This window comes from Centroberyx gerrardi, chromosome 8, assembly GCF_048128805.1.
Source record: "Centroberyx gerrardi isolate f3 chromosome 8, fCenGer3.hap1.cur.20231027, whole genome shotgun sequence".
Taxonomy (NCBI): domain Eukaryota; kingdom Metazoa; phylum Chordata; class Actinopteri; order Beryciformes; family Berycidae; genus Centroberyx; species Centroberyx gerrardi.
Window position 1 is genome coordinate 4,562,571 of NC_136004.1, and position 27,217 is coordinate 4,589,787.

Consider the following 27,217-nt stretch of genomic DNA (forward strand, 5'->3'; position numbering starts at 1 on the left):
ATAGTGTTGATTGGTTGAATGATGGTATGATATAATAAGTACATTAAAGGGGCCCTATTACAGGAATTCAGATTTGCTTCTATTATATATGTGTTTATATACAAGGTGTTTAATGAAGAGATTTTTTTGAGTAGTTAAATTTACAGGCAGATTCAGACTCCAGTAAACGCATCACAACTGGACTTGGTTTTGATTGCCTCCGCTCAGCAGTTTTACCTCATTAGATTAAGAGGGACTACTGTTGTCGGCCAATCAGGATCCAGTATTGTGAGGACTTAGTCTTCACAATGATTCAACATATGCCTTTTAACTAAACCATATTTATTTGCGAAACATCATTATTCTGATCCTGAGTCATAGTAAACAAAATCATGAAAACTGAATCATATGGAACCTTTAAATTCATGGTTGACTAAATGAGACAATTTTACAGATCTTCTATATTTTAGAGATAATGATGGATATTACATACATAGTGTTTTAAAAATGAAATTCATTGTTGTTGACATTGCATTCCGCTGGTCATTTAGGGATAACAAACTGTCCCAGCTGGGAATAGTCAAGGCTTTTGTTAAAAGTTGTTTTCAGAAATGACATCAATTATTAATACTTTTTCCTGTATGCAAATTCAGAACGACTTAATTAACGTGATTGAGGAAATATTCGTACATGTTGTTTGTCTAGCAGCTGAGAGTACTCCCTTGATCCATTCCTACTCAAATCAATGTCTTATTGTGTTCAGCGTCCCTGTACTTTGTTGCTATTTTCATGTTATACATCTAATAGCCTTGCTCTATTTTTCTACCCAAAAGAAATAGATTTTTTTCCCACAGTGGCTGCATTTCTTAAAGCAATCTCCCACTTTCTGTCCCTTGCTCTATTTCCAGACCTGAGAGGAGTGTATTATTTTGCTGCTGCACCCTCAATGGACGTCTACTGTCAATATTGTAATAGTCCTGTAGAGTCATTGGGTTGGATAAATCCTGGTGAGATGTTATGTTCCATAGGGAGGCCAATTTTCACCAAAAACTATAAAATCTCCACAGCTGTGATCTGGGTTTCCTGGGAAAAGGCTATTTTTCGATTGGAGACAAAACTGTAATAGAATAATTCTCATTCTAGAAGTCCCCCTCTGTTCTATTTCATCACCACCTGCAGTCTCAAATGCACCGTGGAGCGCCACAGCCTTAGCGACGGGAATACTGGTACGATTATGATAAGAACCGGTCGTGTGTATTTGCTGTGTAAATGCCTTGCGATCAACAGAGGATCCTGGCTCTCTCTCAGCAGCATCCACACCTCCCCCTGAACCAACACCAGGGACTGGTGGGTCTCCATGTTTGGCAAACACTCTTACCCGATGAGGCTCAGAGTGCCAGCGGTAGTAACAATGTGTGATACAGCACCGTGCTGCAGACCCTTTGTAGATGCATGCGGAGAGGCGAGGCTGAGCAGAAAAACAACAAGAGAAAACAGAGCGTAGTCGGATACTAATGAGAGAAGAGTAGGAGCGCACTAGGGTTAGACAAATATGGGGTTTTGAAGGCTAATACTGACATCAGTATTTTTATATTGAAGCTGCTGATTGCCAATATTATAATATAAGTGATATCATTTTCATGGCCAACTAAATTACAGGGACAGTGCAGATGGAAAAGCATCAGAAGCAGCATTTAGACCATCATGGGACACTAAAACTCTCCATTGAAACCCATAATAATGAAATTCTCTTATGTGGCTTAACTGCTCTTTTAGGCACCTATATTCAATGGTAGCGGAAATACATTTGGAATACATTTGGCCTTTTAATGAAGCATTAATTAATAAAAAACATTATTGAATGATTAAATGATGTTAATAAAATGTGCAAAGAAGATAAAATGCCATTGCAGGTTTTACAGGCTGTTTGTTTTATGTAGCTCTGGTCTGGGAGGAACCTCCATCATACTGTCAGTGCACGACATGGACTGGCTGGTAATTAATCTTTCATAAAAGGCCAATAATGTCCCGATAAATGTCCCCATCCAAACCATATATTTTAAATCATCTGTGAACCAAATGTATTTTGTATTTTGGCTAGAAAACGGCAAGAATTAATAACTTTGTGATACAACCATGCAGGGCGGACTTAGAGATTTGGGGGGCCTAGGCAAAGGCAAGCATGGGGCCCCCTGAATCCCCCCTGAATCCCCCCTGAATCCCAACTCTCTTGCTTTTTAATTCATACTTTCTATATATAAACTTGTGTAGCTTTGCTAAAGTCAAGTGGCAAAATCTCACTAGAAGTGGAATAGCCCACTATAGCCTGACTGAGTAGGGGAGTGACCATCACTCAAGATTGTAATAATTTATTGTAACCAAAAGAGGGGTGTAAATTTCTTTTAAATTCATTCAAATAAGTTTACATTAGTTGTATTCTTGTCTTTTGTGGGGCCCTCCGGCTGCGGGGCCCAAGGCAGTCCCCTACCTTTGCCTAATGGTAAGACCGCTCTTGCAGCCATGCATAAAGCCAGACTGAGAGCCTCACAGTAGCTGTGCGATAGGCATCTGGACGTCCCATGTGGATCTGTTCTGAATGCTGAACACCAATATTAGCCAATCAGGTGTTCTGGCTCCAAGGCACTTCCTCCCTGATGTAAAGAGGGTTATTAGGATCCAGACTGTGGATATCGTGATGATGGCTCTGCGGTCAGGGCTAATGCACACAGCCCAGCACATATCTCTACAAGAAGCTCGACCGTGCCGTTTGTACGGTGTGCCTTTTGTACAGTGGGATCCTTTCTAATCAGCCTCTCTCTGAAGAGAAAGGCAGTGGAACAAATAAATGAATAATTGATTAGGTTTCACTGTAGATGAATTAGCCCAGTTAGAGAGAGTGTGCATTTAATCCTCTCTGAGAAGTACTGTGCAGAGTATTGCTACAGTATACTTTACCTGAGGCGTATTATACATTCTACAATAAATATAGTGCTATAAAGCATCCGGTTTTATTTGACACTGTGTATTGAAATAGTAAAACATGTTAACAAAGAGCATTTAATACAACCCCCCTTCCTTTTTAACCCTGCCTGAGCAAAACATTCCATTTGCTTCTCTTCCTATGACGTTCTTATGCAAAACGACAGAACTGTGTGTGACATAACAGTAGAACTTGCACTTTAAGATGATATAAACACAATGTGATTACTTTAACCGAGAATTATCAGATCTTAAAAAAACACTAGACATCTTAAAAGCAGCCTAAAGGCAATTCTGTCTGAGAAAACTACATTGTAACCGGCGTTTTCTGGTCAAATTAGAGAAGAACTTAGAATGTGCGGAATGGAAGGGGAGGGAAGGCAGAGGGAGGGAGGGAGAGAATGAGCAGAAGAAATAGAGCAGTGTGTGTGCTCTAGGTTATACTGATATATCGGTTTGGCCTTTTGCCTCACCCTAAGGAGCTGCTAAGTTTCATAAATTCTTGGGGAAACACTGAATACTTGTAATTTTTTGGAATCTTTTGGATATGAAAATGGTTCAAATTTAAAGATATTGCATATCAGCTATCGGCATGTTCAATCCTAGAATGTTGGGCTAAAAACCCATATCGGTCAAACACTATTGTACTCCTATCCTCTCCTCATTTGCTGTGCTCAGTGTAGCAGTGAAGAGGAACAGCAGGGAGGTGCTTGACTGGCAGCTTGACCAGCAGCCGTGTTGTGTGTGACTCTCCAAACCATTTATTGAAGTGGGTATTATTCTAGGGAAGTGAACAATTATACTGGGAAATGTTCGCGATGCCTTGATTTGATTTTTATTCTGCATTTCTGTATTTTGTCATATTTATGAAGATGGAGTTATGGTGGAGTTGATAAAGCATTACTGGAACTTTTTTTGCTTTTCAACCCTTTGGTATTGATACCTTAATGTGACATTAACACCAAAAAAGGTCTTTTTATGGCTGTCTTTTGATGTTGTCTGCTGTTCTGTGACTTGAATAATGATGGCCAGGCTAGGTATCATCATTACAAATAAGGACAAAGGAGGCAGGGTGCCCTAATGGTTAGAGAGTCTGTACTTAAACCAGAGGACTCGGGTCATGAAGCCCCATGTCGACAAGCATCTGCCTTGCTGAAGTGTCCTTGAGACCCTACCAGCTCCAGGATGCTGTACTGTAGCTCAACAAAGTATCACGTTATTATATTCTAAGAAAGAACTTGGTAAGAGCAATAGAGTGAAAAGAACTTTCTCATAGCATAGCATTCCATTTGGATCTTTACTATAGCCAAGCCTCAGTTGTGAATAGCAAAATGCCTTAATCATGATGATTTTCTATATTTCACATGTATGGAGTATGGTTGAATTCCCCCAGCTTAATCCTATCCTCAGGTTATTAGACTGAAGTTCATGTGCAATGCTTCGTAGGAGGCGCGGTACCCTGCCGATCCCTTTCCTTCCTGACGAGTGAGTCCACGCCTGATCAGCCAGCTCGCTGGAGTGGAGAAAGAGTTAGTGATTTTGCTTTATTCACTCCTATTGCTGCACGGCCTCGTCCCGCCACCCAATGAGCAGCGCACTGAGGTTTTTGTTACAGAGACTCATTGGAATGGCAGCTCATATTTCAGCGAGAGCTGCTGGCACACCGACGGGCAGCTGGCCGCTTCGGTCTTGCTGAGTGGCGATCCCGCAGCGACACTGGCAATGCTCACCTGGACACTGGCCTAGTGGTGAGGAACCGAGTTTGCTTGACTCCTAGGGCGTTGTCACACGTAGTTAGTTTAGCCCTGGAGCGGTTTCCCCCTAAGTTGCATTCATTTGGACATATGAGAACACAGCAATCGGACCGAGACCTTGTTGAGAGAGCTTCTTTGTAAATTTCCAAACCAACCCTGGTGTTTTGTTTGGACTGACAATGTGATCAGATGGTGATGGGTGATGGGATGTGATGGGTCGGATCATTTGTCACTCCAAATGAAGCTGATACTTATGCTCCATGCTTGTTTACTCCAGATGAAAGTTGCTTTTTCACACCAATTTCTGACCAGTGAAGGAAATGACTGCCCCCACATGGTTTTGTTGATAAATTAGGGTTTGCTTGAAATTCTGCCATGTCAAACACAACAAAACCAATGCTGACACACAGCAAAGTAACAACTCGTCACACTTGCCAAATAATAATAACTTGTCAGTCATCAGTCATTATTCTATTATACCATTGTTCCCAGAAATGTAGTCTATTTATAAGCAGGTTTTTAAGTTTTGATGGCAAATGACTTTGGATAGGGTTTAATGGATTGAGTGTTAGCCCATTTTGAGAACCACTGACCTAGGACAGTAGCAACCTCTTTTCAGGAATTAAGGCTGGATCAGTCATGAAATCAAGAATGTATGATCCTCACCTACTTTGTTGATCACAATTTTTGGCCTGTTTACCATTGTGCTTTTCAAATACTCAACTGTTACAGCCCTCTGGATAGCAGCATCAGCGAAATGCATTAAAATGTAAAATATAAGTTACGAGGTATTAGGCCTAAATGCAGAGTTAGGAAATGCCAGAAAGGTCCTGCATTATGCATTAGTATTAGATAGTGTAAGTGGCTGGTATTTTTGGGGATGAACCAGCCGCTGAGGCCAAAGGACAAAAGTCTCTCTGCCCTAAGACCTATACATCAGTCACTTTGTTTCAAAACAGGGTCTCACAGCAGTGCAAGGCATCCGTTTGGTGCTTTTGTGCACAGAATCTCATCAGGCATGTCAAAGGAGGTGGGAAAAAAATCAATTTTGATTGAACTTTGGACCATTTCGGGGCACGTCTGGAGCATTTCCAGTCTGTGTTCCCTCATTACCGTGACAGGAGGGATCTCCTGCCACTCGACCGGCCTAACCGGCCTCAGCCTCTCTCAGCCCGTCAGATGTTCCCAGGAAATGGATGAAGTAGAGAATGAGACAGAGAGGACAGGAGGCAGACAGAGAAGCTGTGTGTTGATGTGTTTTTTTTGTCAGAGTGATGTGTCTGAGACAGTAGATCGATGGCCCGGGATGTGTCTCTAGCCAGCCCCCCCCCCCCACCCTCCACCTCCCTCCCACCCCCAGGGAGCTGATTGATCTGAGAGCTGGTTGTCAGGGAGGGTCGGGACCCCACAGGGAGCCAGGCGCCATCTCCTCTCAGCTACTGGCCGTGTGTCTCTGCACGCTACCTTGCTTGCACTCTCATCTACAGGGGAAGCCAGCCAGAGGGCATGCTGGGAAATCAGCTTGTGGCTGAGAGCTCGCATGAATGCGACTGTGTATATATGCAGTAGGATCAAATTAACCCATACGTCTAATGTATTTTGGCAGGGTGCCACACCCAAATTGGAAATTTTAAATAGGCTCTTTCCAGAATCTGTTATTTTGCCCCGTTCAGCCATGTTATCTCTTTGTCTAGATGCCAAGCGGTGATGAGTGCAGTTTATTGAGCGCGGCCTGTCATTATGTTAAGCTGATGTCCATTACATGACTACTGGCATTGGCCTCAAGCTCTGACTGAACTCAAAGCATTGATTTGCACTTACTGTCCATCACAGAGATGGTCCAGTCTCATTTTATAGCATCAGCACATAGGCCTCCAAAGGGAACCATATGACCTGTTTGATCGGGGAAATATTGTGGTCCTGTGCAGTTCAATGGCTAGAGCATGGCACTGGACACACTCATGTGAGAAATGAATGCACTTGTGGTACTGTAAAGCACTTTGGATAGTCCATCCACCAAGTGACAGATGTTATGTTTTGTTATACTCTAGTGTTGTGTTGTCTTGTCTGTTGTCTTGTCTGGCATGCAGTGTGTGCCAGCAAGGGTTCGGTGTCAAACCATGTTTGATACTATTTGAATTATTGACTACAACCAGCGCTTCTCTCAGGCCCAGATTCACTAAAGGTTTGCGCAGGGAGAGTTGATCACACTCGTCTGGCTTGCAATGCTACTAACTATGCATAATGAGTGGAAAGTGTGGCTAGTAGCACTGATCATAAAAGAAAGCCACTTTGTGCCTGCTATGGTCATAGCTGTGTAAATTATATGTAAATCTCATTATTTTGCCCACATAATATTTATTTGAGGAATTGAGATTCCACCAAATTCACAACACTTCACGGTACCAACTCACCCCAAATTATTGTAGAGTATATAAGATCCTTTGAAAGGCACAAAGAGTTTGTCCGTTCAGTATGGCTGCTATCATCTCTGCAGGATGCAGGCATCATCACCAGCAAGTCACACAGCACAGGAGAGAGTTTTCTGTCCCAGAATCTCAGATCAGATGAGGGAACGCTCCAATTATAAAGGGGCTTTAGGGCGCAAGGGTGCTCGGTTAGTGTTACAGCTGAAGCAATTTGTGCTTGCAATTGGTGATGAAGGGGGATATTTGCTTGCTTGTGCTCTTTTTGAGGGCTTAATTGTGCCACAACTTCATCTGCATAAATTTCTTAGTCAATACGAAGAAAACTTAAAAGGCGTATTGCTTCGCGGTCATTACCTTTCTCGCCGTTCACGTTAGCGGTGAGAGCGAGAGCAAGTTGAGGTTTACATAACCATGTGTCAAAGGTATTATTACAGGCACTTCATCATCTGTGAACCCATGCCATGCCCCCCTCCCACCCCACTCCCCCCTCCCCCCTCCCCCCAGAGATTTATTTGTTGCCATGGAGACAAGCTGGGATGGTATTCAATATGGATGAAGGCTTGTCTGGGTTCAGCGTCTATGGGTTGGTTGGTTGGTTGGTTGGTGATCGGTTGTGGAAATTTCATGGGTGATTTCATTTTTGCTTATTGACAAATTGCACCTATCTTGCATCTACTGCACACGTATATACACATACTCTAGCCCCCCCTCCCCTTCACACACACGCACACAAGCACACACACACACACATATAGGGCTGCAACTAACGATTATTTTCATTGTCGATTAATCTGTCGATTATTTTCTCGATTAATCGATTCGTTGTTTGGTCTATAAAATGTCAGAAAATGGTGAAAAATGTCATTGATCATTGATCATCATGATCATTGTTTCCCAAAGCCCAAGATGACGTCCTCAAATGTCTTGTTTTGTCCACAACCCAAAGATATTCAGTTTACTGTCACAGAGGAGTAAAGAAACCAGAAAATATTCACATTTAAGAAGCTGGAATCAGAGAATTTTGACTTATTTTTCTTAAAAAATTACACAAACCGATTAATCGATTATCAAAATAGTTGGCGATTAATTTAATAGTTGACAACTAATCGATTCATCGATTCATCGTTGCAGCTCTACACACATACACACACAAAGATATTGTACACAGTTTTCATGTGGCTGCATGCACTGTATGCCAACTTAACCACAACCAGCACTTGCCCCAATCAGAGTTAAAGTTCCTGGTAGATTGGGAGCTCTCTCTCTCTCTCTCACACACACACACACACACACACACACACACACACGCACTAAAAAAAAACACCCATGACAAGATGAGATCACAGAGCAGCTACTGTATAAAAGCAGTTTGCCATTCCACTCAGGCAGACGTTCAAGATATCTCATGTTTTGTTTTAAGCTAATTCTGGGAGAGAAGCAGCTACGGTGTCAGACACTGTGCAGCAACAAAGGCACATTGTAACAGAGTCAATTGAAATGGGAACTTCATGTCATCGCACTGTCTAACTACAGAGATAAACAAGTCAAATCCAGGAGCAGGAACTATCTCTCTCATTTCCATTCAATGGCTGCTCTGCTGGCATGACACAGTGATTTCACACATTGCCAAAGCGCAAGGTGACAAAATGAAAATTCGCTACAGAACAATAAAAATTAAATACGAACAGATTATATCTACAGTGTTAATCTATATTCAGTACTGTTGCCACACTTCCCCTTCATGTGTGACAATAATCTTATTGTAAAAGTTTTGCATTACATTTTAAGTGACTCTAGTAAGTAAATAGGGAACTTTTTGATGAGTCTTTCTCTTTGTCTATAAGGCAATTCACTTGGTTTTATTGGCATGGAGCCTATGTCGGCAAAGCAATATAGTAGCAATGGAGGTAATATTCTAAACATTAACAGATGGCTAGTAGCAGTTAAACAAAAATCAATAATTATCAGCAGTAGCACAAGAAATAAGCATTCAATAGCAGTTCCAATCAATTCGGCTGTTCCATTCAATTAATCATAATGACCTCCCTGTATAGATATGTTGGATTGGGGATATATATATAATGGATATAGACACAGAGTCTATTCTCTCTCTCTCTCCTCATTTCACTATCTCTCTCTCACCCTTCCTCCCTCTCTCTCTCTCTCTCTCTCTGGTGCATCCCAGTCTCCTGGCTGCTAGTCTCTAATGAGATCAGTGGAGCCTCCTTTGTTTCTATGGCGACGCCTCCAGTCGTCTCTGCTGTGGCTTCCCCTCCCTAAGCATCCCTCCCTCCCTCTCTCTCTCTCTCCATCTCTTTCTTTCTCTCTTCCTATTCTCTCTCTGCCTTATTGTCTGCCTTCCTCGCCATCTATCAGAATCAGAGCGGCTTTACCAACAAGTCTACTTGCGTTGCCAAAACACTTGTGGATATGTATAAGAATTAATGAGGGATGTAGTGGTAAATAAAAAGGAGGGTAAACTATGACCTCCAGTCAGTGATCGTCATAAGAACAAACAACCACCAATATGAACAAACATCAAGTAGCCTATATTTTAAAAGCAATAAAATGTGACTTTTTTCCCTTTAAGGGGCAATAAGAACGGTTTTTACTGCCCTCCATAGGACAAAATGACCATAATATATGTGTGGGGGTTGATAGGGTTGTTGATCAATACCAATGACTCAACCATTACTTGGCCAGGTGCTGCGATTTCTGGCTTCATCATTCGCCCCCACCCCCCAATTTTGCCAATGTTGTTGCAATCCAGTAGAGATCAATAAGATCAATAATAGTCATAGAATACCTAATGCCCCTTTAACAGATGTTATCCTCATGTAACTTCCATCAGTTTGATACCACTTACTATGATGCCTACAACAAATCTATGTTATAAAGATTTATATTGGCCTAAAAAAGGTGCTAAACTCCACTACATCCCTGGAATTAATATAAAATGCATGCAAATAAAAGAAAGTCCATCATGCTTACATTTACCAGCAGAAGAAAATGAATCAAAATGGACAATCATACCAAAACAAGTCTAGTAGCTGAATGGGTAGTGCATGGCGCTATCACTGCTGAGGTCGGGGGCTGGATTCCCACTGGGGGCCGCCCGTGATGTAAGCACTCACGGCGCTGTGAGATGCTCTGGAAAACAGCATCCAACAAAATGGTATGTAATGGTATCATACCTGTCAGGGATTACAGTGTGGTTTTTCAGCAGTGTTCTGTTAGACTGGTAAATCAGATGGGATGATACGCTTATCTCACGATTCACGATACGCGATATGCGATACACGATACACGATTCAATACAACCGCGATACGATGTGATAAATAAAAGTTCAATGACAACAAAGTCTGACTGTGCAGAATTATGTTTATTTCTGAGACACAAGTCTTTCTAGCGATGGCATTGGCTGGCTAGAATGTAAACAACAATGTAAAAATGTGACATGAATGCACAAAATCCGCAGTGGCATCAGTTGTACGGCTCTCCTCACTGAATACATGTTTTATCTTTTCTTTATCTGTTAGGACTTGGAAGGCCTTGATTCTATCTGAAATACAAGTCTCTGATCGGCAGACGTTTAGGGGAAACGTAAACGCATCTCATCTTCCATCTCGTTTGTCTGCCTCTCCCCCTCTCTCTCTCTGTTTCTCTTTCTCTTTTCCCCTATTCTTTTTGTCTCCCTGTCTGCCCTTCTAGCCATCTATCTCTCAGCGGTGTAATCTAGTTTCCCCCCTCGCTCTCCTTTTCACGCCTATCCCTCTCTCTCTTTTCCTGCCTCTCTCTCTCTCTCTCTCTTTCTCTCTCCACCTTTCTTTCTTTTGCCTCTCTTCCTCTCTCTACCAATCTCACACCGCAAAGAAGAATATTCAGCGGGGGTGGGGGGGGGTGAAAAAAAAGAAGCAAACGAAAAGAGAAGCACAAAGCAACAAAGGCAGCGTTTGCGGTGTGAGAAGGCAGCGTTAATCTGATTTGTCACCCAATCTGAACCCTAACCCCCCCCCCCCCCCGTTCTCGGCCCCGAGCCAAGTCCGAGAACGGTGCCGCCATGAATATTCAATTGAATATTAAATTTCGGGGTCAGTCTGATCTGAAGCTGCAGCATGGAGCGATTCAGCTCTGCAGAAATCACAACACCGCATCAGGCTGCATGGGATGTTTCGGTCGCACAAGAGCCTTGGGGGATCGGTGAGGGGCCCGATCCGTCGTGGAGTTTGTGCCCTGGCAGTGAAATAACAGCAGCGTTCCGATGTACCCTTTTTCTCCAGACATGAATTTCTCGACACGAGGAGAAAATATTGAAAATGACAGAGATATTACAACTTCATATTAAGAGTTCTATTCCTGAATAAATCATTACCTGAAGTTCAGCATTCAATATTGCTAAAATCTGGGGGAAAAAGAACTTCAGTTACCTGCTATCCTTTAAAATACATCATGTATTTTCACTTGCACAATGAATTAGTGGATTAAAAACAAATGATGCTCTTTTAAAAATGTGCAATAGTTATATTTAATAATAAGGGGAAAAAAATGACAAAAAGTAAAACTGAGTATTATAATACGATGACAATACAATATGAATTTATACAATTACACACTCATTTTAAGTTGTTTGAAACAGTGATGGCAAAAGCCAAACATTAAGTTGTTAATACTCTGTTTACAAAGTAAGCAACACTTTCCACACATTTTTAACACTCTGTAGTCAATCCTAAACCTCCAGCCTGAAGAAGTAATGACAACAATAGGGAAACCATCAATTCACATTTGGGTTCAGCTGATATGGGATTTTAAAAACAGTCAGCCAGGTTAAGGTCTTCCCATAGACAACCAGTGTAGTATTGATCAATTCTACAATAAATATGTAATCAAACAAACAGTGGATGGCACTGACTGGCTTTAATAAAAGGCCAATTTTGGCAAACTGATATACTGGCAAACATATTTAAGTTGCTTTCTTCCTAGAGATTCTTTGCCTGACTCCAGTTCCATTTCCATATGTGGGTATAGACGTCTGTATATTTATGACAGTTTGCCATACGTTATTTGTTTGCATATAGAATCTGCTGTGTGTGTCAGAGTTTGTCTGGTGGAAAATCCCGTTACCATGGAGACAGGACTGACCTATTATGATGTGACACTGAAGTCATAAACTTCTATCATCCAGACAGCTGCTTATTCAGCAAGATTTGGAAAGAAATAGTGGAAAACAATTGTGTACAGCAGTATTCTTAACAAAGTTATCAAGTGCTGTTAAATAAAAGGAAACATTGACATATACTGGATATGACTCTGTAAATATTGTCATATTATTCCTCCATACCAGACTCAACACACATCTTTGGAGGTTTACTCAAAATAGAACAGTAAACACAGTAGTATAAATTATCATTACTGTTGAGTCAGTCTAATGCGCATCTGAGGAGAGTGAGGAATAGCAACTTATTATTCACTGTCACATTTTTTAAATAAATAAGGGTTCAGAAACATCTGATCTTATTCATATACAGTTGAGATAATTAATTCATATGATCCATGGCATGAACTCAAGCGCACCTTAACGGAATATTTATGTATTTGTATGGGTGAAAGAAATAGAGGAAGATGGAGTGTGCTGAGGAGTCATACAGATATTTAGTGTTATTTGTTGCCAGCCAATTGAAACTACTGTATTCCTTTGTATAAATATTGAACATCATCATAAACATTATTATATGGAAATCTGCATTTATCTTCATTGAATTTATTATACAAAGGCAGTCATAAATCAGGGAGCAAACCATGAAATCAATTAAAATATGCCTATAATGAAGAGAGCTTATGATAAATAAGGAAATGGTGATAGAAACATGTTTTTTTTCTCCAACTTGAAACCACATCAAGGGTATGGTGGTAGAAATCCTTGATTTCATGCCATCTTAAATGCCTTGTCTTATATCCATCGTGCTGATCTGGGTCATTGCTTTCAATACCTATTCTCTAAGTGTCAGAACAGCATTAAAGAAGTGTCAAAATGGAATCAAGATAATGTTACAATAGCATCAAAATAACGTCAAGATGGCATCAAAATAGTGTCCAAATAATGCCCAAATAGCATCAAAATAGTGTCCAATTAGTATCCAAGTAGCGCTGAAATAGCATTGGTTGTGCATTAGCCAAAATCACGTCAAAATAGCATCAAAATAATGCCAAAATAGAGCAAATATAGCTCAAAAATAGCGTCAAAGTGTTACAAGCACAGATCCTGTACAGACCCATGGCGGGAGACTTTTGGATTGAGTACAATTCTATTCGTCTGCTGGTCTGGGTTAGGGTTAGGGTTAGGCTCATTAGAGATCGATTTAGATTAATTTCTATACATTGACCAACTTTTGATTTTGTGGCGATGTAAGGGAAACACTGCATCTCACAGTTAAAGCTGCCCTCTAGAGGCCATCTCATGAAACATTCACTGACTGACTGACCTGAATTTGCCTTGTGATGCCCTCGGCTGCGCTGTGGGAAAATCATGTCAGAATAGCATCAATTAGTGTCAAAATAATGTCTAAATGGCATCAAAATAATCTCTAAATAGTGTTAAAATAGCATCAAAATAGTCATATGTATACCATACCTTTTTCCACACTTCTCCAAACTTTTTTGCCCAATTCCCAATTTTTTTAATACCTTGAACTTACCAAATTCTCGTTGCATGCATTTCCTGACTCATACCAGAGCTGTATAGGAACCCCGGAGAAGGCTTGCCACCCCTGCTGGGAGTCTTGCTACTGTAATGTACTGTACTGTAGTCGTGAATAAAACAGGGGCAGCTCTTTGCTTGGCTGCACTCATCCTTCACCTCACACCGGGCTGATTTCACACCACGGGACGCTCGCTCAGGTGCAGCTGCCCTGCCTGGCCGTTCCTCCCAGATCTCAATCATTCTGCTGTGAGCTTCTCTGCAATATGGAAGTGCTGGGATGCTCCGGCAGTGTGTTACCAATGCAGTTTGAACATATGCTGCGAAAAAAAGGCCTATCGTTGTGTTTAGGTTTAGAATAGACCGATCATGTGAGCTGTGTGTGTGTGTGTGTGTGTGTGTGTGCTCTTGTACTTCTAGGGTAAGGTTTAAGGATAAAGTTAGTTTAGGGTTAAAGTAATAGTCTGTTATTGTCTGCTACTCTCTATGTCTGATTAATATAACACAATAGTGTTTCAACCTATATCCAGTTCATGAAAGCTTTTCCACTGTCTGTTCTAAACAGCCGGTGTCTGGTAGCTCTTTCCTGCGAAGGAATGTTTGGAAGTTTTGGAAGTTTGTTTGGAATAAACAGAAGAAGAAGAACTGGGTAGTTAGCATGAGCAGTGATAGCCACCATGGCTGAACAGACAAAGAAAAGAGAAACTCAAACTGCATCAACAGAAAGTCCAAGCTCCACCCCCACACTGTTTGACTGAGAGGTGATCTGTCTGACCTACACCATGCTGTGTGTAATAGGCGTCGTATTGTAGTTGAATGAAATATCATAGTATTGTAGTTGTCTAACAACTTTCAGTGCTTGACATTGACTTTAAATCTTTGTTGTTCTTTTCATCGACAACAAAGATCAGGTTTGAACACCAGCTTGCATCATGGCGCCCCAAATGAATCTACGACAAAAATTGACATGGGTTGCTGTTAACTTCCCCGGGCGTGCATGCCTGTATGTGTGTGTGTGTGCAAGCTTTACGCAGTTGAGCTCTATCTCTCCTCTCGGCATAATTGGCTGTTTTCCACTTCACCTGCTGCAGCCCGCTGCTAATGGAGCTCCCAGGTCGGGCTTGTGCGGGATGACGCCGGCTAAGTGTGTGATGTGATGTTCTATTCTGGAGTCATCTGATTCAGCTTGCCTATATTACCGCCTGCCTGCCTGCCTCGCTGGGGTAGACGGGGTAGTGAGGTGTGTGTGTGTGTGTGTGCGTATGCATGTGCTATCCTCAGAAGTCAGCTGCGAAGCTCACGGCTGTAATTACTGAGTCAGTGAACCTCCGCTGGAATGCAAATAACGGACTTGTAATTCATGTTGAATGAGCTGTTGGACAAACTGTTGCAAATGAAATCTACAATGTGCACCGTGTTGAGCACCTGTACGCCGGGGCAAGCGCTGTTGTGTGTATCAAAGCGTTGCGTGAGGTAAGGGCCTTCAATGGACTGTGAAGGATGCACTCGTTCACTAGAGGTGCTGTAATAGGCAGCGGTAGTGATGAAGTGGCTCGGCGTCCCAGGACAAAGCTCCCTGCTCTGATGCCGGCAATAAAGCTTATCACTTCTCATTGTGCGGCTTCACATCTCACATGAGAAAGTGGAAATTGATGATATTTCCAATATCTACTGAAATGACTTCTCCCCCCCCCCCAATATTGAACTTTAAGATAAGAATTTCTCATTGGGAGGACACTCTGCTGCTTATAAAGATCTACGTTTGAAATAGTGAATATGTGACAGATACAATCTGGAATTTATTGGGTCGTCCGACTTTTAGCTAGCTTTACAGCATTTTTACTACGAATGCTTCCAAATAGTATAAATGTCAAAGTTTGTAGGGCATCAGAATGTCTTGTAAAACTCACTTTTAGCTATCAAATACTGTCAGCACAGGCACACACACACACACACACACACACACACACACACACAAAAGAGCTGAAATGAAACGTACACCCTTGATTGTCAACCCCCTTGTATCAAAAGCTGAGATGATAAAATTCACTGGCAAAGAGCTATCTCAAATGTAATAAATCTCTATATGCAGTAAACAAAGTCATTGTAGGGGCGACAGCATTTATGGATTGGGCCTTTAACCTGGAATGGGCAAAAGGCTCTCGGTGAAACGGGCCATAGAGTTCCATCTCATACAGTTAAGTATTACTAATTATTCAGTTCCTTAGTACTAATAGTATTTCTAGTCATACAGCACAGTGCCATTTGAGTGCGCAGCAAGCCTGCCATAAGCACACTTAGGCAGTCATTGGGAAATGTATAATTCATCAACGTAGAGAAAGTCAATAAATTACAAAGCAGTGACTTTGTCAATTCTCTAAAACCACGCTCTCGCTGGCATTGCATTAATTGCAGAGTATGCTGGCACCGCACTCCTCCTGGCCTCTCGTTCTCCTATAATTTGTTTATGATTGCGGGGCTCGTATCGGGTCCCTTTTGAGAAAGCGATCTCCGACTCCTGCTGTCGATGGTGCTGATGAGTTGCGGGGATCCTCCCCTCTCTCCGGTCCGAACGGGATGATGGATGGATGGCTGCTCGCTGTTTGAGGGGAGGGGAGAGGGCTGGTTATTACCTGCTGCTGTAAACTGTATGGCGGGAGAGGAGAGGGTGGTGGGAAGACTGGGAAGTGGAGTAAACAGGCATAATTTAATGGAGTTAGCTATGTAGACTCACATTGTGTGTTATTATTGATAGTTATAGATTATAATTATAATTATAGTTTTGCGGGTACTTGCGAGTACACCTGTTAGCATTACAAAAAAAGCCAACTTTCTGTCGCCCATAACTCTGTCTGTGATCACTTATTTTGTGTTTCAGCATAACGTATAACACAATACAGGTGTTGTCACTGACATATCTTTCTGTTTCTGTTGTCAGACGACTGCAACACTATAAAAAAGTGATTTATCGAGGGTCACAAAATGCTAACAGCTAACTGCATTAGCCTTGGTTAGCCAGTTAGCATTTTGTCACCCTCGATCACAGTTACTTGCACAGTCGTCTGACTTGTGACAACAGAAACAGAAAGATATGTCAGTGACAACACCTGTATTGTGTTATACATTATGTTGAAACACAAAAAAAGTCATCACAGACAGAGTTATGGGCGACGGAAAGTTGGCTTTTTAACATTGCTGGCAATGGTGAGAACCGAGCTATAATATAGGCTATATAAGTACAGCAGCCATGTTTGTGAAAAGGTTATAAAAGAAAGTCTCAGATGGTGTCTGGGGCGAGTTGGACTCTCCCATCTGTATCTGCTGACATGAGCGGATGTCAGTGCAGACAGATTTTTATCGCCAGTACGTCAGGCAGCTACATGCAGTACAGAGCAGCTGTCAGAAAGGTTAGACATGTGGACAAGAATGTCCTTATTATAATCACACCAGCAGCACAGTACCCACTACTGTCTATCACAAGCTCCACTGAAGAAATGTGACTCAGTCTGTGTAGAGAACCAATGCGGCTTGAATAGTATTCACATTGAATCCATCATTTTTTGACACTTATTTTTGGAATATGACACCTTTTACTCTTTTTTTCTGCATCTGCTATGAAATTCATTTGTTTTTGTTTTGTTTTGTTTTTCTTGATCCTGCTCTCCTCAAGAAGATATCTGTTGTTGCAGCTTAATCTTCATAATTTCTTCCCCAGTAATATTGTTTCATTCCAAAGTGAGATATCTAACCATCTGAAAAAAAAAAGTGACCCCTACTCATATAAAATGATTGCTGAGGCGATAGTGTACCTTAATTTGCAAAAACATATATGTATGATCCTGATGTGGCAAACTCCACCCATCTGGCACTCTGAGCAGATGAAATCAAACGAGCACTGCTATGAATTTCTTTGGCCTTGTGGAAGAGCACTGATATTCCCCACACAACCTTCTTCAGGGAGGAGCTGTAAACAAACAGCTTTTACTAATTGATAACGGAGCTAATTTGTTTGACTCCTACATTTCTTTCATGTCATCTGAGTTTATGTATGCGAGCACGCTGCATTATTAGGCTGCCCCGGGCTCGCTCTTTGATAAATGCTTTTGTTGTTACATATTCAAGTCGTCTTCCATATCTTCCTGAAAACTCATTTAGCCATTTTCGCATGGATTAATTTCATTTTTCTGAAATTTCAGCTACAGCTATTTGTCAGTATTTTATAGTCAATGTCACGGTCCATATTTTCTCTGCATCGTCCATATCCCTTATGATCATTTCTCCAGGGAAGTTAAGCACTTTTCGCTTTTTCGGCAATTCCCTGCTTCACATTTGTACGGTTTTTCACATTCACAACTGGGAGCTGCCCAGTACAACCTGTTTACCAGCTGAGTATGTTGGCCACTGACAAGTTGTGCAGTAGGGAGTTAAATGCCTTGCTCAAGGGCAGCTTGACCTCATAATTGTTGAAGGAGAGTGATACTTGCTTGCCCCTTTCCCTAATCAATGAACCTACATTAGGTGTGGTTGTTTCATTACATTTACAACATTTAAATGACAATCTAATCCAGAGTGACTGGAGAGCTGGTTGAAGCTGATTTGGGTTCAGTGTGTGTTGATCAAGGACACTTCACATATTTGTTTTAGAAAAACAGATTCTCATAAATGACTTGTGGACTCTACACGAGTTTCAGTGCTGACTATAGAGAGACCTCTGCTAGTTTCTTATAGCTTTGGCAGAAACTGGCTGCATGATTTTGATTGGTGAGGATGGCTTATTCTCCCAATGACCTGCAGCTCCATTAGCCAGCTAATCTCCTATGGCAGAGAGATGGGCCTCTCTCTCATCACCCCAGATGCTGTTATGCTGCATTCTTGTCATATGGGGAAGATGGTAGATGTGAGCTTCCTACTAGAAAATACTGTTCACCTCAGCTGTCAGATGGTAAATACTACAGAAAATACTGTTTACCTCAGGTTTCAGATGGTAAATACTACTAGAAAATACTGTTCACCTCAGGTTTCAGATGGTAAATACTACCAGAAAATACTGTTACATTTTCACAAAGATGTTTTGCATTTACAGTTTCACAGCAAGACACACAATCATTGGGGAAACTACGTTGGACCAATCAAAAAATCTGTTCAGGGGCGTTTTTAAATAAAACATTAAGTAAATATCATCAAGAACAAATAAATAAAATCAATGATTAATGAAGACGTCATATGGACGCATCATATGAGCCGGCGCTACTTGCTACTAAGTATATGAAACGTGAAACTGAAGATGGGTGGGAATTTCAAGCAGGACCTACAGTTCGTGCTCACAAAATACTCCCTTGGATGGATATTAAGGCATCTCCGCATTTTTTCTCACACGTTCGGCAAATGCCTGATACCTTCAATTCATAATCTCTATCTTGTTATTTTTTCCCTACTGTGGAAATATGAACCGAACATGAAGTTGAAGCAGCTGAAATATTTAGCTTCTAGTACTTTCATTCAACAACGTGTTGGTCATGGAAATGCGTTGTGTCCATGGAAACGCAACAGGAGACAATTAACACCAAGCGAAAAATATGTCTCTGTCCACAGAAAAAATATTCAGTTTACTTTTCAGATAATTTATCACTGCATAGCTCATAAATGTTCGTTCCAGCGTCACACATGGTTAATATGTCATATCATTAATATATGCGCAAAGCTAAGTAAATGGTTACTCAGGCACTTGACTCTATGTCAAACAGACATAGAGCAGTAGCTGTAGTAGAGGGGACAGAAGCAAGCAACAATACAGTCAGATGCAGCCTGCATTAGAAAGTGAAATTACCCTTAAAAAGGTAGCCAGCTGGAAACGACTTAATAGTCGGCTATCTGGCTGGCAGCCGGTGCTTGTGGAACACACAGCTACTTCACATGCTCTGATTTGTTAGGGAACACCTAGAACACAAAGTTTAAAGCTTTATTACAGTGATCCATCAAAGGGGAAACGGGACACGAAGACAAAAGCCTATAACGGCCCGCTCCTGACTTTCTCTCTCTCTCTCTCTCTCTCTCGGCAGTCATATTTATAGGGCCGTCTGCACGTAAACAGGATGCAGCCTGGCCAACACCCCCCCTTTAGGCCACGTCGTGTTTAACTTCATCATTTACTGGAAAGGGCCGAGTCGAGGGTCAGGCCGACCTGGCTGCGTCCCACTGTTGGAACCCTGTCAGCCGCTAATGACCAGCCAAAGGAAATACTACATATCAGAACATAGATGAGGAAAACAAATGATAACAAACGGTAACAGAAACCAGATGATGACTTGGAACAGTAGGCGCCCCAAAAAACTGAGCTAAGGTCCGCATGGAACTCACTTGAATTATACAGGGAATACATTGCTTCACCACATGAACAGTCTGATGTCTGGAATGTCATTGCTTCACCGCTTATCATTTCAGATTTTAGGAGTGTACACAGAAAATTTGTTTTCATAAGAAGGGTAAAATCTCACTTGCGCATCGATCATGTAGCAACACAAATCAATAACCTTGTGATGTATAATTTGTTTTTACCTATTTTAAAACAAATGTTTTATCTATTTTAAATTGAATGGGCTGTATGTTTTCTGATTTTGACACCCGGAAGACTTGTTGCATCAGCTAATGGAAGATGCTTTTTTTTTATTTTTATTTTTTTATTAATAAATATACACAATATAATTTTGCCATCACTGTTTTATTTTGCGTTCAAGTAGGCTGATTTTCATCTGGAAAATCCGCTGAGCTGTGTTTGTTTGAGGTAATGTAATGGGAGGTTGGAGGATTATGTTTCCTTATGTCAACACAGCAGAAAAACCTAACATCAGGCCAGTAACAGTGGCCTGGGGTGCACTAATGGGACATTTGGCTTTATCTGATGTCCTCTGTTATTGGGACAACATGTGAAGAAGCTGGATGGACGGTCCTCAAAAGCCCCAATCCCAATGTCTCAAAAGACAAATAAGATGCTCCATGCACAACAAGTGAGAGAAATCCATTTCCCTACCAGGAAAGGATTGTAAGGTAGAGATACGACTAGAAACAGGCAGTAGTTTGATATTGAAATTGAAAAAAAGTAAGGGAGGTCGGAGGTGGCGGATACATTTACCTTCTTACTCTTTAAATCCAAACTCACGACAAGTTGGAAAGTTTTCATATTTTACCATGACAACATCTTAACCAAATTGTTTTAGTTGCCTAAACCTAACCCTAACCTTAAAGCTGGAATCCGGGATTTTTTCCCCATTAATAAATAGTTATTTTATCCATCTGGACCATGGAGTCATGATACACAATACCAATTGGCAGTATTACCATGGTTGGAGACGCTCTCCATAGACTGCTATTGAAATTTTTGACCAGGTAGGGTTAGGGTTAGGTTTGCTAACTATCCAGCTAACGTTAGAACCAAGTGCTGCTAGCTAGTTAGCATACTAGCCTAGCTTACACTGAAAATAATTTTTGCCCAACCTGACTGCTAGTGGTAATAGTCATAATATTTACACCATCATAAGCGATGTTATTGTCTAATTTCATTCCAAAAGTTACAGTAATTGAAAGTCAAATGACCTGGTCCGGGGAAGCCATTTTGACTGAGGTGGGAACTGTTTACTGAGCGAGCTGACGGCACACGAGTGACACTGACTGCTACCTTCTTTGATAATACAATACTTCCGTGGTTGTTTGGTTGTATTCTGAACATCATTTCAAATACTTTTTGTAGCCAGACGGGGAGACCAAGCGGGGAAATCAAGGAAATTTCAGCTTTAACCAAAATGTTTTACTTGCCTAAACTTAACTGTTGCTAACCTTTTCATGTGACTAACAGGTGAGAATTGTGTGCCCAATTCATACTATTGTCACATAATCCTTTCATGGTGGAGTGCCTACTTTGAAACACTGTCGCCTCGCTATTGGCTTTGTTTCATGAAGTGTTGCATTTGATTGAAGGGATTTTTTCGCTCTCAAAGTGAGTGACTGAGCTTTTGATGGCAGCACCGATAGTATGTCAAACATGCAGTTAAACGTGAGTTGTGTGTGCATTTTGAGGCTGTAAAAGGTTTGCTCACGTTTACTATGTTCACATGTTTGTGAACATAGTAAAACAGAGTTGTATTTCGAGTTATGATGGTCTGTAAAAATGAGCAAAGAGCTTATTTTTCATTGGCAAGTCAAATACTTCAAGAATCTATGCAGAACAGAGTTTTTAAAGTATAGTAACAGAGTTTTTAAAGTATACTTTGGTAACAGAGTTTTTAAAGTATGGTTGAAGTCCTTAGTTGACAAAATGGTAGCACTTTTACAGACTGGATGTTCTGGATTTTTGAGAAGTTGAATGATGACCGCCTGTTGTGTGTCTGTGTGTGTGGTTGTAGTTGTGAAACCAGCAGCATCAACAGACATACTGTCTCCTAGCAGGTCAGTTTATGGTTGGGAAGGGAATTAACTTGACATTTGCTTAACATTTCTTTATCTACATTACATAATGACATCCAAAATATTACGTCCGCAGCCAAGCATTTACAAGTACTCCCTGCTCAGTGGCCAAGAGTATATGACTGTGGTTGTACTGGGTAGTTCACAGGTTTGAATCTGCATGTAACTCCCTCAGGCTGTTGCTGTATATAAGAATGTTTAGAAAGAAAATCATATACTTCTTTTTGCTGAATGTCGTTTTTTCCTACACATTAGATTGGAAAAGCACACATCTGAGGACAAAACATCATTCAAAGATATGGGTCAAAAATCATTACCTGAATTTCATCATTTAACAGTTCTAAAATATACAGCATCCATCTTTTTTTTGTGTCAGTTAAGGACTTAAGTGACTTACTGTCCTTGAAGAAGTACAGTAATCTGTTTTAACTTTGTGCTGCCAGTCATTTTCTAAGAGTAGGTATCAATTTGTTCTTTTTTTGGAGGATTAATTTTTTCGGTGGATTAATTCTGATTTTGGAGCGAAACTCTTCAGTTGTACATGCAGTGTGTCTGTCCCGCTCACTCTCTTTTGAGCTGTAGTAGTAGAGGGAGTCTTGCATTACCTGAGGCATGCAGTCTTATTTTCTGCTCAGCGGTAGAGCAGCACAAGGCTGCAGCAGAAGCAGGGAAGGAAAGAGAGAATCTGGGGAAGCTCATTTTCTAAGCAGATACAGTTGGTGATTTATATTTCACAAAGCCAGCCGCAGGTCTGGAATACATGCATACATACTGTATGTGCAGATGTGAACAGCTTGTAATGCACATATGCAAATCTGCACATCTGCACATCCTGCACACGTTATCTAAATTTGTAAACTGAATAGATTGATATGCTGACTAGTTTTTACAAAACACATTTACGTGCCCAGACAATTTATGTACAGTATATCTATGGACTTCTGTTAATGTGAATATGCTGCACATGGTTAATGTGAAGTTAACACACGTTTTATACATCCCGTATGCTGTAAATTCATATATTTGCTTTTCTAAATCCATTTTTTTCACCCGATATATGTTGCATATATCTTGATATTTTTTCTGATTTTTGAATGTATTTTTTTTTATACATACATATTTTTCATTTATTTCTTTGCATTAGTATGCTCTGCTGCTGTCAGTTTTTGTCGTTTCATACATGCTGTTATTCACATTTTTCATACTTTTCCTTCATACATTTCTACTTAAATTGGTATTAAGTAATTTATGACCTTTATCAACCACTGTTGGACTTATCTCCTCTTACTTAAGTTAAAAAAAAATCATACTTTTTGCCCCTTTAATACGTTCCAGTGTTGTAAATGCTGGCTGCGGTAAGTTTAATACTCCTCATTTGCTCTATTCTTTTATATATTTTATTTTTCTTTGCTGTATTACTACTTCTTTGCTGCTGCATAGACTTCATTTCCCCACAGCTATCAGTGAAGTTTAATTCGATCTCATCTCATCATGACAGCAGACAGCAGCATTTCACTGATTGGCTCCAGTAGCTGTACGTCGTTTCTGTCTGTCAACAGTTAAGGTGTAATAATACCTTGAATCTGACACAGTTAGTCATGATGAGGTGTGTGTGTGTGGGGGGGGAGCAATTCCCTCCCCTCATTCGGCTGTTCTTCCTTCGCAAGCGAGCCGGCAGGGAGTGTCCTAAGCCAGGATTAATTACCAAGCAGCAGAGGCAGAGAAGGGAATTTCACTTTTAGTGGAATCAAATGCGTTAATTATGTGCTGCTGTGACGTTACACTGACGAACACACGTGTTCTTGAGGGATTTGGAATGGCTCATGATGGGGAATGAGTTCATGTTAAGGATAGCCTAGAAACAGAGATGTAGTAGAGGGTAAACCCATCCAAACTGTGTTTACCACTTGCTTATATGCAGGATAGAGTTGACCAACTTTTTAGGCCATTGTCCAACTGATGTATATTATTTGAAGATGGGGTCTTTTAAGGGAAAAAAAAAAGCATAAATCAGTGCTTTTCTGAATTATATTTTGATTCATATTTGGTGGTTGTTTGCCTCATGATGATCAGCACAAAGCAGATTCTTCTTCTTATTCTATTGTCTGTTTGTGCAATTGTGTGCATTAAGGTTAGACCGATATATCGGCTTGTCAGCGCTGTCCACCTCTGATATGGATATGATGCAGTTTGATGGATTACATATGTAGAATTGATCAATACTACACTGGTTGTCTATGGGAAGCTACAGTATGTGCGCACATACTCTAAGATGCGTCTTTGTGAGTATGTGTGTGTGTGTGTGTGTGTGTGAGACTAGTCGGCCATCTGTGGCTGTAAACACTCAGCTCCAGCGTGGTTGCGCTGGTCGCTCCCTGTGGAACCGGGCGGCTCACACCAGCTCCATTTGTGCAATAGCAGCCAGCCAGAGGGAAGAATAGAGCCGGCTGATTGGACAGACACTGGCTGTGTGGCGCTAAGTGTATTAATGCATATCCACCCTCCCTCCCACCCCCCTCTTCCTCTCTTTCTCCTCCACGTCTCTTCTTCTCCCCCACCCCCATACTACTTTCTCTACTTCCTTCTCCATCGCTCCTTCTTCTTCTGCTGCCTCATCTTCCTGTTTCACCGCCTCTTTCTTCTTCTCCCACTCCTTCTCCTTCATCGCTCCATCCTCTCCTGCTTCGTCTTCCTTTTCCTTCTCCTCCATCCCTACTCCTTCTCCCGCTTCGTCTTCCTTTCTGCCACCTCCTTCTACCCCCTCCTCTCCTCCGTCTGCTTCTCCTCTCCTCATCTCTCTCTTCCCCTGCAACCCATCTCCTCCCTCATCTTTCATTTTGCATTTTCTGCATTTAGCGGACGCTTTTATCCAAAGCGACTTACAGTGAGTGCATCAGAAGAAAAGGCTTCATTTCCTGGATTACCGGAAAGTAGAAGCAACCAAAAATAATGAAGGAGGTCAAAGGTCATTCCTGATTTTTTCCCCTTTAAAAGACCTATCCTTATATGACTTCCATCAGTTTCATACTTGCTATGAATTTCATGTCGTAAAGGTTTATGTCAGGCTAAAACAGTGGGGAAAACTCTTACTCCACGCTAAAAAGTTGGGTTAAGCGAGTTCAGGTGGGTTTGCCCTCCGTTTCATCCCCCGCTGCTCGGAAAAGAGAAAGCGCGAGTGAAAGAAATCTGTCTCCTCCTTTCCGTCCTCATCAGTGTAAAAAGGCTGAAGTGCAGGCAGATGGTGGCTAACAGGAGGAATGGTGGATTTTGGGCAGAATTGTCTTGATTATGCAGAAACCCCCCTAGGGGAAGAGAGAGAGAAAGGGAGAGAGAGAGAGGGAGAGAGTCACGCCAGGCTTATGAAGAACTTCTGGTCTGAATGATTAACATTTACATTCGGAGCTGCTGTCCTCCTCCCTCCTCCACACTGAATTCCGACCCTGCATACCAACATGCATGTGGGATCATTCCTATTCTACATGCTGTGCTCCCTGGCTGATAAGCAGGACTGTATTAGTACTGGATGACTGTCTGTTCTCTAATGTGAAGTTCCGGTGGAAGCCTGTCTGTCCAGCTGACATTGGTAGTAGTAGTAGTAGTAGTAGTAGTAGCTTTGGTTTCAATGGAGAGTTTTAGTGTTCCATGATGGTCTAATTGCTGTTTCAGAGGCTTTTCCACCCTGACAAGACAAAAATTGTGGGGAAAACACTGAATACTTGTAATTTTGGGTGCTTTTTTTGGCATGAAAATGGTCAAATTCAAAAATAATCTGTGCTGGAAATGTCAGAGGGAGATAGGCACACTATTACATTTGGGAATGCCAAAATATCCAGTTGTTTTGGAGGAAAGTTTTGGAATGTTTGAGTAATTGGCTCGGAAAAGTATTACCAGTATCGCCAAGGTTATGTTTATTAGTGGATAGAACGCAAATACAAAAAATATCAAATGCGAAATTTTCTATAATTGTGGTACCACTACTGCCGCCAGAATATCACTTAGATATTGGAAAACACCAAAAATGCCAGAGTTAAGAGAATGGGCCAATACAATGACAAAAACAGCCTCATATGAGTCAATGCTTGATAAAATGAATAGTGGAAAGAGGAAAGAGGCACCATCTTGGGTCGATTTCTGGAACTATATTAAATTGACAAACTTATAATATGCCTTACGTAGATGGATTTCCTTCCTATTCATTTATTCACTTGTTTAGTTGCTCTCTTTTTTTTTTGAGATCTATGCCATTGGAATTTTCATTTGTAATGTAAGAGACAAAGGAATGTATAACTGCACTGTCATGTACCATACAAGTTGAAACAATAAAAATTTTAATAAAAAAAAAAAGAAAATGTCCAAATTCAAAGATGTTGAATATTTGTATAAAATATTGGCTATTGCCAGCTTCAATCAAAAAAAATATATATACAGGGCCTAAATGTCTGTATCAGCCTTCAAAAACCCATATGGGTCAAACTCTACTTAAAACTTGAGCAGGTCACTGAACCTCTACCTGCTCTGTCTGGATAAAAGCATCAGCTAAATTCCCACTACTGGCATTTTCTTAACTTTTGTTTTCACATGGCATTGGATCCAAGATGTCTCTTTCATCTCTGAAATGTGTTGGCTGAGCTTTGGATACACTTTCTGATAGCGTGTGACAGCTAAAAACGAGTCTTTTATTTTGAAGCTGTAAAAGATGTATTTCTATTTTGTTTACACAGATGATGGTGCAGTTTGCACGGTGCAATATGATGTTTGCCGAGGTAAAAGGAAGCTGATGAGTGTTTATGTGTGTGGGACTGTGTGTGGAGGGTGTGATAAAGTCTGATATTGCGGTATTTCCCAAATGGTATCGTGCAGTTCTATTGACACCAAACACTGATTGCTTTCTTTTATAAATGAAACATCACTTGAAGATGCTCAA

At 41.1% G+C, this 27,217-nt stretch overlaps 1 protein-coding gene across 1 annotated transcript in view; it reads left to right on the forward strand.

Moving 5' to 3' along the window:
• cacna1ba (calcium channel, voltage-dependent, N type, alpha 1B subunit, a) overlaps window positions 1–27,217 on the forward strand; it is a 135,193-nt gene that overhangs the window by 7,493 nt on the left and 100,483 nt on the right. The window lies entirely within an intron of this gene.